Here is a 12,687-nt window from a genome sequence, read left to right as displayed (position 1 = left end):
CAGCCAAAAGTCCATTAACTTTCGGTGGGACTAGATGATCCCAGGGGCGAGCGGGGTTGCAAAATCCTGCCCGTTATTGGGAACTGTTATCTGTGAAGCAAATAAACTTTCATTTGGAAAGCTATTGTTAATCAAGTTGAGCCAGCATGGATTTGTTAAAGACAAATTGTTTCTGACTAACTTGATTAAGCTCTTACAGAGATAACAGAGAATTATGATAAAAATGGTGTAGTAGAAACATAGATTTTCAGAAGGCATTTGGCAAAGTGCCACATAGGAGGCTTATTAAGAAGATGGAAACCCATGGGATTAAGGGGAAAGTAGCATGGAATTAAATGGAGTTAACTAAGGGTGGAATCATCCTGGATCTGCACAAAGTGTGGTAGAGGGTGGGGGAAAAGTCATTTTACCCGCTGGCCGCAATGGCAGGTTTTCGTGCCATATCGTCCCACTTCTGCCTCATTAATTATGTAGCCATAGGACACACGACGTCTCACTGGCAGACAGCCTCCGATTTGCATGCCAAGCCATTGCCTTGCCACTTCCTCATTCAGGGCACCATATTTAAACTGTACCTGCGCACACCCTTCTCAACGCTTGCAGCCCAGGACTGCTCCGGTGAAGACATAGCCCCAAAAGTCAAGAAGAGTGGAGCCCCCCGGTTTAGTGACACATCCCTGGGACGCCTTCTGGATGCCGTTGAGGCCATCGCAATGTCCCCTCCCCCCTCCCCCGTCCTGCCCACCGTCACCCGACACCAATGGGGCTGTAAAATTCTGGCCTAAGTAACAGGATGCAGAGGGTGGGGTAGATGGATGGTTTTCTGGGCATGAAGGGGGTTTGCAGTGCTGTTACCCAAGGTTGAGTTTTGGCTCCATTACTCTTTTCAATTTATTCAGCCAAGTTAAACATGGATGTAGGGAGCACAACGATAAAGTTTTCAGCTGATATAAAATTTAGTAATGTATTAGATAGTGATGAGGACAATTTGGAGCTTCAGAAGGTTATAGGCAGCATGGTGAAATGGGCAGGAGTATGATAGATGGATAAAAACAAAAAACTACTGCGGATGCTGGAAATCCAAAACAAAAACAGAATTACCTGGAAAAACTCAGCAGGTCTCATGTGGACTCGAAACGTCGACTCTTTTCTTCTCCGCCGATGCTGCCAGACCTGCTGAGTTTTTCCAGGTAATTCTGTTTTTGTTGTGTATGATAGATGGAGTTCATTATGGAGAAGTGTGAAGTGATGCGCTTTGGGAGGGCTCATTTGGAAAGACAATATATTATAAATTGAACAATTTTGAAAAATGCAGATGAGCAGAGAAACCTTGGTAGACACAAATTCATAAATGTGGCACAGCAAAGTTGATAGTATGGTTAAAGAAGTATGTTAGGGTGTATAATGGGAGCTTATAATGTAATTCCAAAGAGATCATGCTAGAAATTTGTAGTTTCCTGGTTAAGTCTCAGCTGGAGTATTGTGGATAATTCTGAGCGTCACACCTCAGGAAAGACGTAAAGGCTGTAGAAAGGGAAGAGAGGAGATTTCTCAGAACGATACTAGGAATGAGGGACTTTAGATATGAGGAAAGCTTATAGAAGTTAGGACTGTGCTCCTTGTAACAACAAAAAATGTTGAGGTGATGAATCGAGATTTTCAAGATGATGCAAGGTTATGATAGAGTAAAGGGAGAAAAACTATTTCCTCTGGCAAGTGGGTCAAGTTAACATCATTGACAAAGATCTAGAAAGGAGGTGAGAAGAAATATTTTCACTGAGAATTGTCGGGATCTGGAATGCTGTACCTGGAAAGATGGTGGGAGCTGCTTCCACGATTAATTTTCAAAGGGAATCGGGCAGGTGTTTGTGGATGAAGAACTTACAGGGTTATGAACAAAAAGCAGATGCATAACTAACCGAATGGTCTCCTTCTATGTTCTAAGTTGCTTTGATTCTATGAAGTGAAAACACTTCATGAGGGCAGGCGAGGATCTCATGTCACTACTCTCTCCCTTTCCCTGTTACCCACCCTAGAAACCATCATACTCTTCACTCCCTTAAAACAACACACAATCACACTACAGGTAAGGCTGACTAGGCTCCCTCACACACACAAACTGCCTTGCACATTCCGAAACTTCACTATAACACCTTCACTCCCATACACTTGTCACTTCACCTCTCCCATCACATTTACCAGACATTACTTAACTGAAAGCTATATTCTCACTCACATAACATTCTACCCCTGTGGTTTGCAATGGAAGAAATGTTTGGTTTGGAAACACACAGATCACTTGTCTTGAGGTTTATTATATCTGAACATTACAGCAAGCCAGATGTACTGTTCCTTCGAGTGGCCTTCGTGGGACCAGTTCAGCTTGCACCCAAGTTGGCAAGTGTCATACCTAATGGGCTTCTGTCTTGATCCTTGCTGTCTGTACTCCCAGCCTTGATATGCTACTGCTGCAACTCCTCATCCATAGTGTGGTGTGCCCATGGTGAAAGTCAATCCTTGTCAGAAGTGAGTCTGAGTGTGGGATTGGGGATGGGGCAAGTCGGGGAAGCTGTAACATAGTAAAGTCTGTATTCCTTATTCAAGCATATAATTCCAGTGTACAATTCCCATTCAATCTCTTTATATAGCCCAAGCATAACACGCCTTAGCAAATCAGCTATGTATTTATCAGGATTCAACCATCCTTGCCATACAATTTATATTAGGCAAGTTACCAGACTGGAGCCTGAGAATTTAAAACAAGCTTTGTTGTTGGAGGTTAATAAGGAAGTATTTTTGAAATCATTCCTCCCTCACTTTTTTTCTTAATCTTCCATATCCTGGCTTTCAGTTTTATAATAAAAAAAATTGCCATGGTTACCTTCACCTTTTTATTTGGGTCACTTGTTCATGATAATGACATTGTTCATCACACATGCCTTCAGCCTGGAAGTGTAACATACTGCAAATGTGTTATCACATTATATCAACAAGGAAGAAATCAAGAGCCAAAGGCCAGTCAACTTGATATGTGCTCAGAACCATTAAAAACAAATCTGACACACTTCCAGCATCCAGAATCCATTCTAGTAATGGTGTGTTCATTTAATGACCTCCATTAAAATTTTTATTCTCTAATTCAACAGCACAAAACAAAATATCAGAAGATTATAATAGAACAAAGAGACATTCTGAAATCCAAAAGGTAAATGCAAATTTAGTAGAAATTTATGGGGAACTTGGATTGCCCCAACCACAGCCTAGACATGGAAGGCTGCCCCTATAAAGCCATTTTACACTATTGCACAAAGTCAAAATCTACTCCACAGCGTATTAATGTTAATCACTAAACTGTCTGCTGCTCTGTCACATTTCCTGATTCCTTTGATCAATGTCATTTCCATCAGTAATGCCTCCATTGGAAAGTGGGGCAAAGTTAAAATTAACATGGACAGCATTCAGACAACAGCAAACTAGTTGTATTCAGCTAGTTAGGGTTAGCAGGTCCATTGTATTCAGGATTCTCATAGAGTGAACAAAAGGTGAATGGCATTGTACATTGCCTTTGAGAAAATGTATTTGCTATTTTCTTTTACTTGTTCACAAACATACTGCAAAAGGAGTTTGATTTCATTAAAACAGATCATTGTGCCAATTGTATCATTTTCATTTCCCAGACCAAAAAACTCCAATAATTCAATGACAAGTAGTCAATCTTTAACACACAACTGATTCCAAAAAAACTTATGATTCCCACATGTTGATACTGTGAGGGACTAAAACCCCACACTGTATATTTCTTTAAAATATAAATAGATATGCTCATTGATATTTCTAAAAGTTAAAAAATTGCACAATGGCCTTTAAATGGCTGAAACTGTGACTGTCTGTGACCCCTGAACAAAAGAAGCCACTTGGCAGTTTTAGGAAAACTCAGACCTCGTTATCTCTGAGGAGTCACTAACAGGCCCTGTGGAATGTACAGCTCAACTTCAAAAGGAGCTACACAATGGCTATCTGCATTTAATAACCTAGGCTGGCCAGAAGGAGATGGTTCATCTGCTAAAACAAAAGCCCCACAATGTTCCTTTCAATTCCTAATGGCTGAGATATTTGACTGTCATTGGAATCCAGGCGATGGATACATATCCTTTGTCAAAGAGTCAAAGATGGTGGAGAGGTGGGAGCCTTGTGACATGGGCCTCTGGCTTGTGACTGCCTTGCTGAAGTGAAAAGCTCAGTCTGCTGTTTAACCTCTGACTAGAAGGCCACACTGAAGGGGCTCTGGCCCAGATTGGACACACAGCCCCATCTACCCTGCTTCTGCTGGGAGTCCTGTACCATCGCCTACAAGACTGATTCATCTCTGCATGCCTATCTCATCATGTAAAGTCAACACCACCACAAAAATGTATTATCCAGCATCAGTTTTTCAGCCCACTGACCTCTGTGAAGGAATACCTAATTTGACTTTGATTGTGGATTCTGGAACACACATGAACCAATATTTATTTTCTCTATGGTCCCTGCACTGTAAATGCTTCTTTTTTCTATCCCTCTCTTCACTGTCTGAGTGCAGAAGCAATGATGTGTACCCTCCTCCTGCATTTTGAGTGTGTGAAAATAAACTAACCCTTGAGTTCGTCCTATCTTGAGTTTGCTGTGGGGTTAGTAACGGAAAACCAAGGGGTTGGGAAATACGCCATAGCTTCTAAAGAGCAAAACAAATCAAAACGCCTTTCTGTTTATGGACGGATGGTGAGAGGAGAAATTAATGCTGTTTAAATTAACCCCCTGTATATAACAATACAGAATAGCTTGTGCTTGCCTCACTGTTAACATCAGAACTTACTGTAAACTGAGTAAACTGTAGCCAGTCATGTTGATAGGTTAACCTCTGAGAGCAAGACAGGCTTTGCTGAGCTGATGGATCTAGTATATCACAGGTGGACATAGTCGTATAGGCGGCATACCTCACTTGTACAAATCTTGTGGGCATCCTGTAGACAACAGGCCTTGTATAATGTGAGTATTTCATGTGTGCTGGTGTACAGTTTTAGAAGTACTGCTAAAGCAAAAGATTAACATTTCCAAAAATTTCTCACATACATTATTAGCGTGAAAATTGGCAAAGCAGCTTGTAGTGAGGAAGAGATACTCCTGAATTGCAAATTGCCACAAGTGCTGGTAAATTTGCCCCACCACTTTGTTAGCTTCACACAAATAGCATCTTACTCTTAATATCTCTGTGATTTTCATGATGTTTCTGCATTTTCACACTAATTGATCATTGAACTCACCACAGGATGTTAAATCTAGTATTTAGCAGCATAAGTAGCCTTCTGACCACATGATAATTTTTAATGACTGCCAATCACCTTCCCTTATCCAGAAAGTAGCGTCTTATTGCTTCAGGTTCTGAATTGTTTTAGGGGATTTTAATAATGTTGCATTTTAAATTTTTTAAATGTTTGTACTTTTTCTATCTATCTCTTTTTTCTCTCTCTTAATCCAATCTTTCTTTCCTTCCTTTACTTTTCTTTCTATACCTGCTTTGACATTGAATTCACCAATGCTAAAAGAGGTTGCTGCAGTGGTAGTGGATGTGCTGGCTATAATTTTCCAAAATTCTGTAGATTCGGGAACAATCCCAGCAGATTGGAAGTTAGCAAATGTAACACCACTATTCAGGTCAGAAGGGAGTGAGAGAATTAGGGAACAGGCCAGTTGGCCTGACACCAGTTGGTGGGAAAATGCTGGAATCTATTATTAAGGAAGTCTTAATAATGGTGTGATCAGACAAAGTCAATGTGATTTTATGAAAGAAAAATCATTTTTGACAAACTTAGACTTTTTTGAGGATGTAACTAGTAGGGTAGATAAAGGGGAACCAGTAGATGTAGCATACCTGGATTTCCAAAAGGCATTCAATAAAGGGCCACACAAAGGGTTAATAGGCAAGATAAGGGCTCATGGAGTTAGGGATAATATATTCACATGGATAGAGGGTTGGTTAATGGACAGGAAGCAGAGAGTAGTCATAAATGAGGCATTTTCAAGTTGGTAGGCTGTGACTAATGGAATATCGCAAGGATCAGTGCTGGGGCCTCAGTTATTTACAATCTATATTGATAACTTAGTTGAAGAGACAGAGAGTGATGTATCTAAGGTTGCAGGCAATACAAAGTTGGATGACTATGTAAGCTGCGAGGAGGACACAGAAAGGCTGCAAAGAGATATAGACAGTTTAAGTGAATGGATAACCAGATGGCAGGTGGACCATAATATGGAAAGTGTGAGGTTATTCACTTTGGTTGTAAGAATAAAAAAAATAGAATATTTTTAATAAGTCCGTAACTCGTAAATGTTGATGCTCAGAGAGATTTGGGCAAGCTCGTACAAAATGTACAGAAGGTTAGCATGCAGTACAGCAAGAAATTCAGAAGGAAAATGACATGTTGGCCTTTATTGAAAATGAATTGGAGTACAAGTATAAAGAAGTCTTGTTACAGTTGTGTAGGGCTTTTGTGAGACCACACCTGAAATGCTGTGTGTAGTTTTAATCTCCATATTTAAGGCAGTACAGTGAAGGTTCACAAGATTGGTCCCTGGTTTGTCCTATGGCAAGAGGTGAGTAAATTGTGCTTATGTTATCTGGGATTTAGAAGAATGAGCGGTGATCTCATTTAAATTTATTCTGAAGGGACTTGACAGGGTGAATATTGAGAGGTTGTTTCTGCTGACTGGGGAACCAAAAACATGAAGGCCCAGTCTCAGGACAATCGGATGATCATTTAGGACTGAGATGATCAGGAACTTCTTCACTCAAAGGCTTATGAATCTTTGGAAATATCTATCCTAGATGATTGAGCATGTTCCCTTGTTGAATATACTTAAGGCTAAGATAAACAGATATTTGGTTTCTCAGGCAGTCAAAGGATATGGGGAATGGGGTGGGTGGGGAAAATGGAATTGAAGCCCAAAATCAGCCATGATTGCATTGAATGATGGAGCAGGCTTTATGGCTGTATGGTTGAATCCTGCTCTTACCTCTTGTGTTCACTCTAATTCTCCTTCCTTCTTAGTCCTCTGGCTATTTCTGATCTCATTAGTTAAGGAGATACACTGTTTGCCCAAATGTTCATCCAATTCTTCCTTGCTGCCCTCGTCGTGCCACTAGTCAGTTGGCACTTTCAGTAACTTTATGGGTAAAACAACTCTTAAAATCCAAAATTGCCCAAACAAGCCTAACGAATGGATCTTGTGGTGAGATTCCCCACTCTGGCAAAATTTGCTGTTTGTTCAGAAATATATACTGCTATCATGTGAAATTCAGACAGAAAGGGTAGGTGGTCTCTGATTTTCTTTCTAGAGAGATGTCTGAGTTGATTGCATCACTGACAGAGTTCACACAAAACCGTGAATTGAAAAAAAAGTTGCTTGTTCTAAAATTTAAAAAATCAAATATTCATTGGTTAATGGAAATTCCCTGAAAAGCAGAGAATGGTTCATTCTGTATTTGTTGGTCAAATGGAATGGGGTGGGGAGGGCTCGTGGAGGAAGGAGAACTTTTGCTCCACACTCTGAAATCTGTGTATTAAATTCCTATTATAAGAACATAAGAATATAAGAAATTGGAGCAGGAGTAGGCTATTCACCCTCTTGAACCTTCACTGCCATTCAATATTTCATGGCTGATCTGATCATGGCCTCCACTCTACTTTACTGCCTGCCTCCCCATAACCCTTGACTCCCTTGTAGATCAAAGATCTGGCTAACTCACCCTTGAATATATTCAATAACCCAGTCTCTTCTGCTCTCCATGGAAGAGAATTCCAAAGATTAACGACCCTCTGAGAGAAGACATTTCTCCTCATCAATGTCTTAAATGGGAAGGCTTTCATTCAGAAACTGGGCCCCGGTTCTAGATTCACCCCACAAGGGGAAACACCCTCTCAGCATCTACCCTGTCAAGCTCCCTCAGAATCCTATATATTTCAGTAAGAACATTTTTAAAATTCTTCTGAACTCCAATGAGTATAGGCCCAACCTGCTCAACTTTTCTTCATAAAACAACCCATCACCTCAGGAATCAACCTAATTAACCTTCCCTGACCTGCCTGCAATACAAGTATATTCCGCCTTCAATACAGAGACCCAAAAATTTACACAGCGCTCTAGGTGTGGTCTCATCAACACCTTGTACAGTTGGAGCAGGTTTTCCCTCCTGTAATAGTCCATCCCCATTGCAATAAAGGTCAACATTCCATTTGCCTTCTGAATTATTTACTGCAGCAGAATGCTATTTTTTTGTGATTCATGTACATGGACATGCAGACCCCTCTGTTTCACAGCATTCTGCAGTCAGTTTCCATTAAAATAATATTTTGTGTTTCTATTCTTCCTATCAGAGGGGATAACTTCACATTATCCCAAACTTTACTCCATCTGCCAAATTTTTGCCCAGTCACTTAACCCTTTGCAACTTCTTTGGCCTGAATTTTCGTAAATTTGTTACAAAAGTGGCGGTGGTGGCCTGGATGTGGAAGTCCCACCCCCGAACACAACACCTACCATTTTCACAGAGGGGGAATGGGGGCAGGTCCTAAGTTGCACATCCATGGTTGATGGAGGCAATTACGCATGTTAAAGAGCAGCTGCCTCAAGCTGATCTGATTTTCATTAGTGGGATGTCCAAAACACAATTTGTGCACTTTAGTCCTGGTAGGAGTAGGTTTAAAGCTGCCAGAGTTCTTTGGAGAGGAATCCTTTTGGAGACGTAAGGTACCCTTCTGGATATGGTTCCAGGTGTCAGGTCCCCTTTGGGAGAAGTAAGCTGCCCTTTGGGAGTGGTAAGGTGCCCTCTGGGATTGATAAAAGTAAACTTGAATGTACATTAAAAGTGTATCAGCTGATTGGAACTGTCAAGCTCATTGGAACAGGCAAGAGAGCTGTCCAAAGGAACTTCGAAGAGGTGTCAAAAGGAACTGTCAAAAGGAACTGTCAAAAGGAACTGTCAATAGAACTGTGAAAAGCAGCTGTCAAAAGGAATTGTCAAGGGAGCTATTGAAAGCAGCTGTCAAAAGGAGCTGTCAACAGAGCTCTCAAAAGGAGCTGTCAAAAGGAGCTGTGAAAAAACTGTCAAAACTCATTGGAACTATCAAAGACCATTCAAGCTGTCAAGCTGTCATGGCATTTAAAACTCCTACCTTTTAAATAATTACAAAAAATACTCTCTGCAGTGTTAAAAAAAATCAGTGCTTGCTATTTCACTCTGTCTATTGACATAAGCTGATGGTTGCCATTACAGTATTAGTGCTGATTTCACAACCTTTCATTATCACAGCGGGGTGCCTGTCAGTTCACAGTTTGATTGACAACTCCAAGTGGCTATAAACTCTTTCAAGTGGGACTATGAATTCCAATGCTTGTTTTTATAAAGGATTAAAGGAAGTTAAATGTAGTGAACAGTATTTTAACAATCAGACTAGCTTTTGTTTTGAAATAGTGAATTCATCAATAGATACTTAAGGACTTTGTCTAATCACAGCATGGGTCCTGAGATCTTCCAGCGGTGGATGCTGGGTGAGTTGGCATGTTAGGTGTAAGGGCAAAAGGTGGTTGGTGGGAAGCATTGGTTGGCTTGAGTTGGCACTAAGTTGGCATAGGAGTATAAAGGGCCATGGGGTGGGTAGAGAGACATTGGTTGGCATGGGACGTATGAGGGGCCATGGGGGTGGTAGAGGGGCATAGGTTGGCATGGAGGGCTGAGGCAGGTTTTCCATCCAGCCTGCCTCCACACTCAGCAGTCTCTGCACTGTTTCTGGGGTAGCCTTATTTTTACCTGGAACAAAAATATGAAGCTCTAGGGCACTTTTTCCTGGGTCAGATTTGTGGAGCCAGGAATTGTACCGACCCTGTACTGCCAGTCTGGGAGCAAAAAGTCAGGCCTGTGTTTCCTCCTCTCAATTACTTTTTCACGTATGATTTTTGTCATCAAATTTGACTACTATACACTTTGTCCCTTCATCCAAGTCATTAATATAGATTGTAAATAGTTGGGGTACAACACTGATCTCTGTGGTACCCCTCTAGTTACAGTTTGCAAACCTGAAAATGACTTATTTATCCTAACTGCAAAGAAATTGAGATAATTTAACTAAGTTATATTTGTATTTTTTGAGTGTTAGGGATGTGTTTTAGCTTTAAAGTTTAATTTTGATTTGTATTTCTGTGTCTGTGTGATAAGAAAGGTCAAATTGAGTTTTAGTTTCACTTTAAAAAGGTGCCTGCATTTCTAATGAGTTTTTGACTCCTAAAGAGAAGGTAAATACACAAATGTGGAAGGATTGGGCTGTTGCCTAGCAACAGGTGTCCAAAGAGGCAGCTCCCTTCCACAGATACAAACACAGAAGAAGAAAAAAAGCAGTTTGTTTTGGAAGCTGTTGGAGTTCAGCTGGTTTTGAAGTTTCTGCCAAGAGAAACTGGAGCAAATGAGACAGATAGCCAGTCCCAAGTTGAAGAAAATACCCCAAAATCTAGAGGAGTAGAAGAGGACAAAGTCCAAAGAAGACATTCTAGTCAAAGGAAAGACAGGAACCTGGAAAAAGTCCTGTTAAGTGAAGTTAAGAGTAAGGTGAAGAGAAAAAGGCTCCAAGTTTCAGATTTATAGAGAAAAAAGCTGCAGAAAGCAGATTTAAAGTGAGAACAGCTTGAAAGAGGCATGACAGTCCAAAGAGACAACTGAAGGTCTGTAACTCTTTGCTATGGGCATGTGAAGCAGTGGTGTACTGTTCACAGCTGAGTCAGAGAGAGAGACTGCATCAAAGACAGCTTGAATACATGTGGTGACCCAGGGAAGAGGAATATTAGAAGGAGAGTTTGAAACCCTTGCGGAAGGCATCTGAGAGAAAGTATCGGTTTGGGAGAAGATTCTGAAGTGAGGTCTTGAAGAGTGGAAATTGGAAACCCTCAAGTGAAGGACGGAATTCAGTGAGACAGGTTAGCTCACGGGGTGACAAGCACCTGTGGGGAGTTGAGGAGAGATCCATAGGGCCTGGTTGGGGTGGCACCTGTGTGGTGTGTCTGACCACAGGATGCCTATTGGTACATGAACTGTGTACTTACTGTGAACATCAAAGTATAAGATAGCTTTTGTAACTTATGTTATCCTTACAAATCTGTATATACATGTAAAGGTATAGTTGTGGGTGAAGGAGTATTGTTATATGGTTCATCTTTTCTTGCTGAATAAATGTTTTATTCTTTTGTTATAAGTTCAGCAACTGGCTCTTGTGACTCTGTTCAGTAACCACTCTCCACATATCTAAACAAACAAATAAAAGTTAGGATTTATCAAGCTGGGTTCCATTCTGGGCTCAGTTGGGATTGTAACACAACTTTGCTTCTTGCTATTTAGCCAATCCTCTAACTATGCTAATATATTACTCCAACACCATGAGCTCTTACCTAGTGCAACAACCTTTCATGTGACACTTTATCAATTCCTTTTTGGAAATCCAAATGCACTATTTCTACTGGTTCCCCTTCATCCACCCTGCCTGTTACCCTCCTCAAGGAACTCTAATAAATCTGTCAAACATGATTTCCCTTTCACAATACCATTTTAGCTGTGCCTGGTTGTATTATGATTTTCTAAATATCCTGCTACTACTTCCTTCATAATGAGTTCCAGTATTTTCCCAATGACAGATGTCAGGCTGACATCTGAATTTGTCCAGAAATACAGCATCTGAGAGACTGAAGTGACATGAAATGCTGATAACAACACCTACAAAGTGAAGTTACATTTCTGCTGCACTTTCATGAGCATCTCAGAGTCTTTTATCAATGAAGAAAGGTGGACAGTATGCAGGTATTAAAGGAATTAGGGAGTAGAGACCAAAGGCTTAGCTAGAGTGAAAGGCTTTTAGTTGGCTTTTGAAGGCAGAGAAGTGGAAATGGTTTTGGAAGTGAGGCTCAAAGGACAAGTGTGTAGAGACTGAAAGGTCAGCCTGTGATGCTGAAGCGGGGGAGGTGAAGAACCAACAGTAATCCAAAATTAGAGGGAAGAGCTTTTGTATCAAAATTCAAATAATCAATTACTTTAGCAACGTTCCTCTGTTAAATACCATACACATTTCTCTATGCCATCCACCCAGGATTCTGATAATGACGCTGAGTAATATGCCATTAGAATAAGTGCGCAGCTTTGATTCAATCATTTACCCTTCTGTATAAGACAAATCCTTTGTTCTACACTCCAACTGTGAAGAAGAACAGGCACTAACTTATATCCCTTTTTATTTGCCTTTTTTGTGTCTGCACACTAATCCACTAAGTCACTGGGAAGCCCATAACACGGTTTTATGGCCCTTTCAGTATTAGGGAAAAAGCTGTATGACAGATTTTCTTCTTAACATTTTCCTTCTTTGCAACAAATCGAGAGAGAATTTCCTCAGGCTTTTGGCTGACCTGCCACTGAAGTTATGGTGGCAAAGCAGGGGAGGCATCATTGAATGGTGAAGAGGATCAGGAACCCTGATCAATTTTGCCATGCCTGACTCAAAGGCATAGAGTCCAATGCAGTGTCCCTCTTGAACTGGCCACAGACCAGAGATCAATCCTGGATCTCCCGGGCCCTTATGGGTCACCTATAGAATTCCTGAACATCCATGTTATGGCACT

This window comes from Cetorhinus maximus, chromosome 4, assembly GCF_964194155.1.
Source record: "Cetorhinus maximus chromosome 4, sCetMax3.hap1.1, whole genome shotgun sequence".
NCBI classification, from domain to species: domain Eukaryota; kingdom Metazoa; phylum Chordata; class Chondrichthyes; order Lamniformes; family Cetorhinidae; genus Cetorhinus; species Cetorhinus maximus.
Note: the sequence above shows the minus strand (reverse complement) of the source record.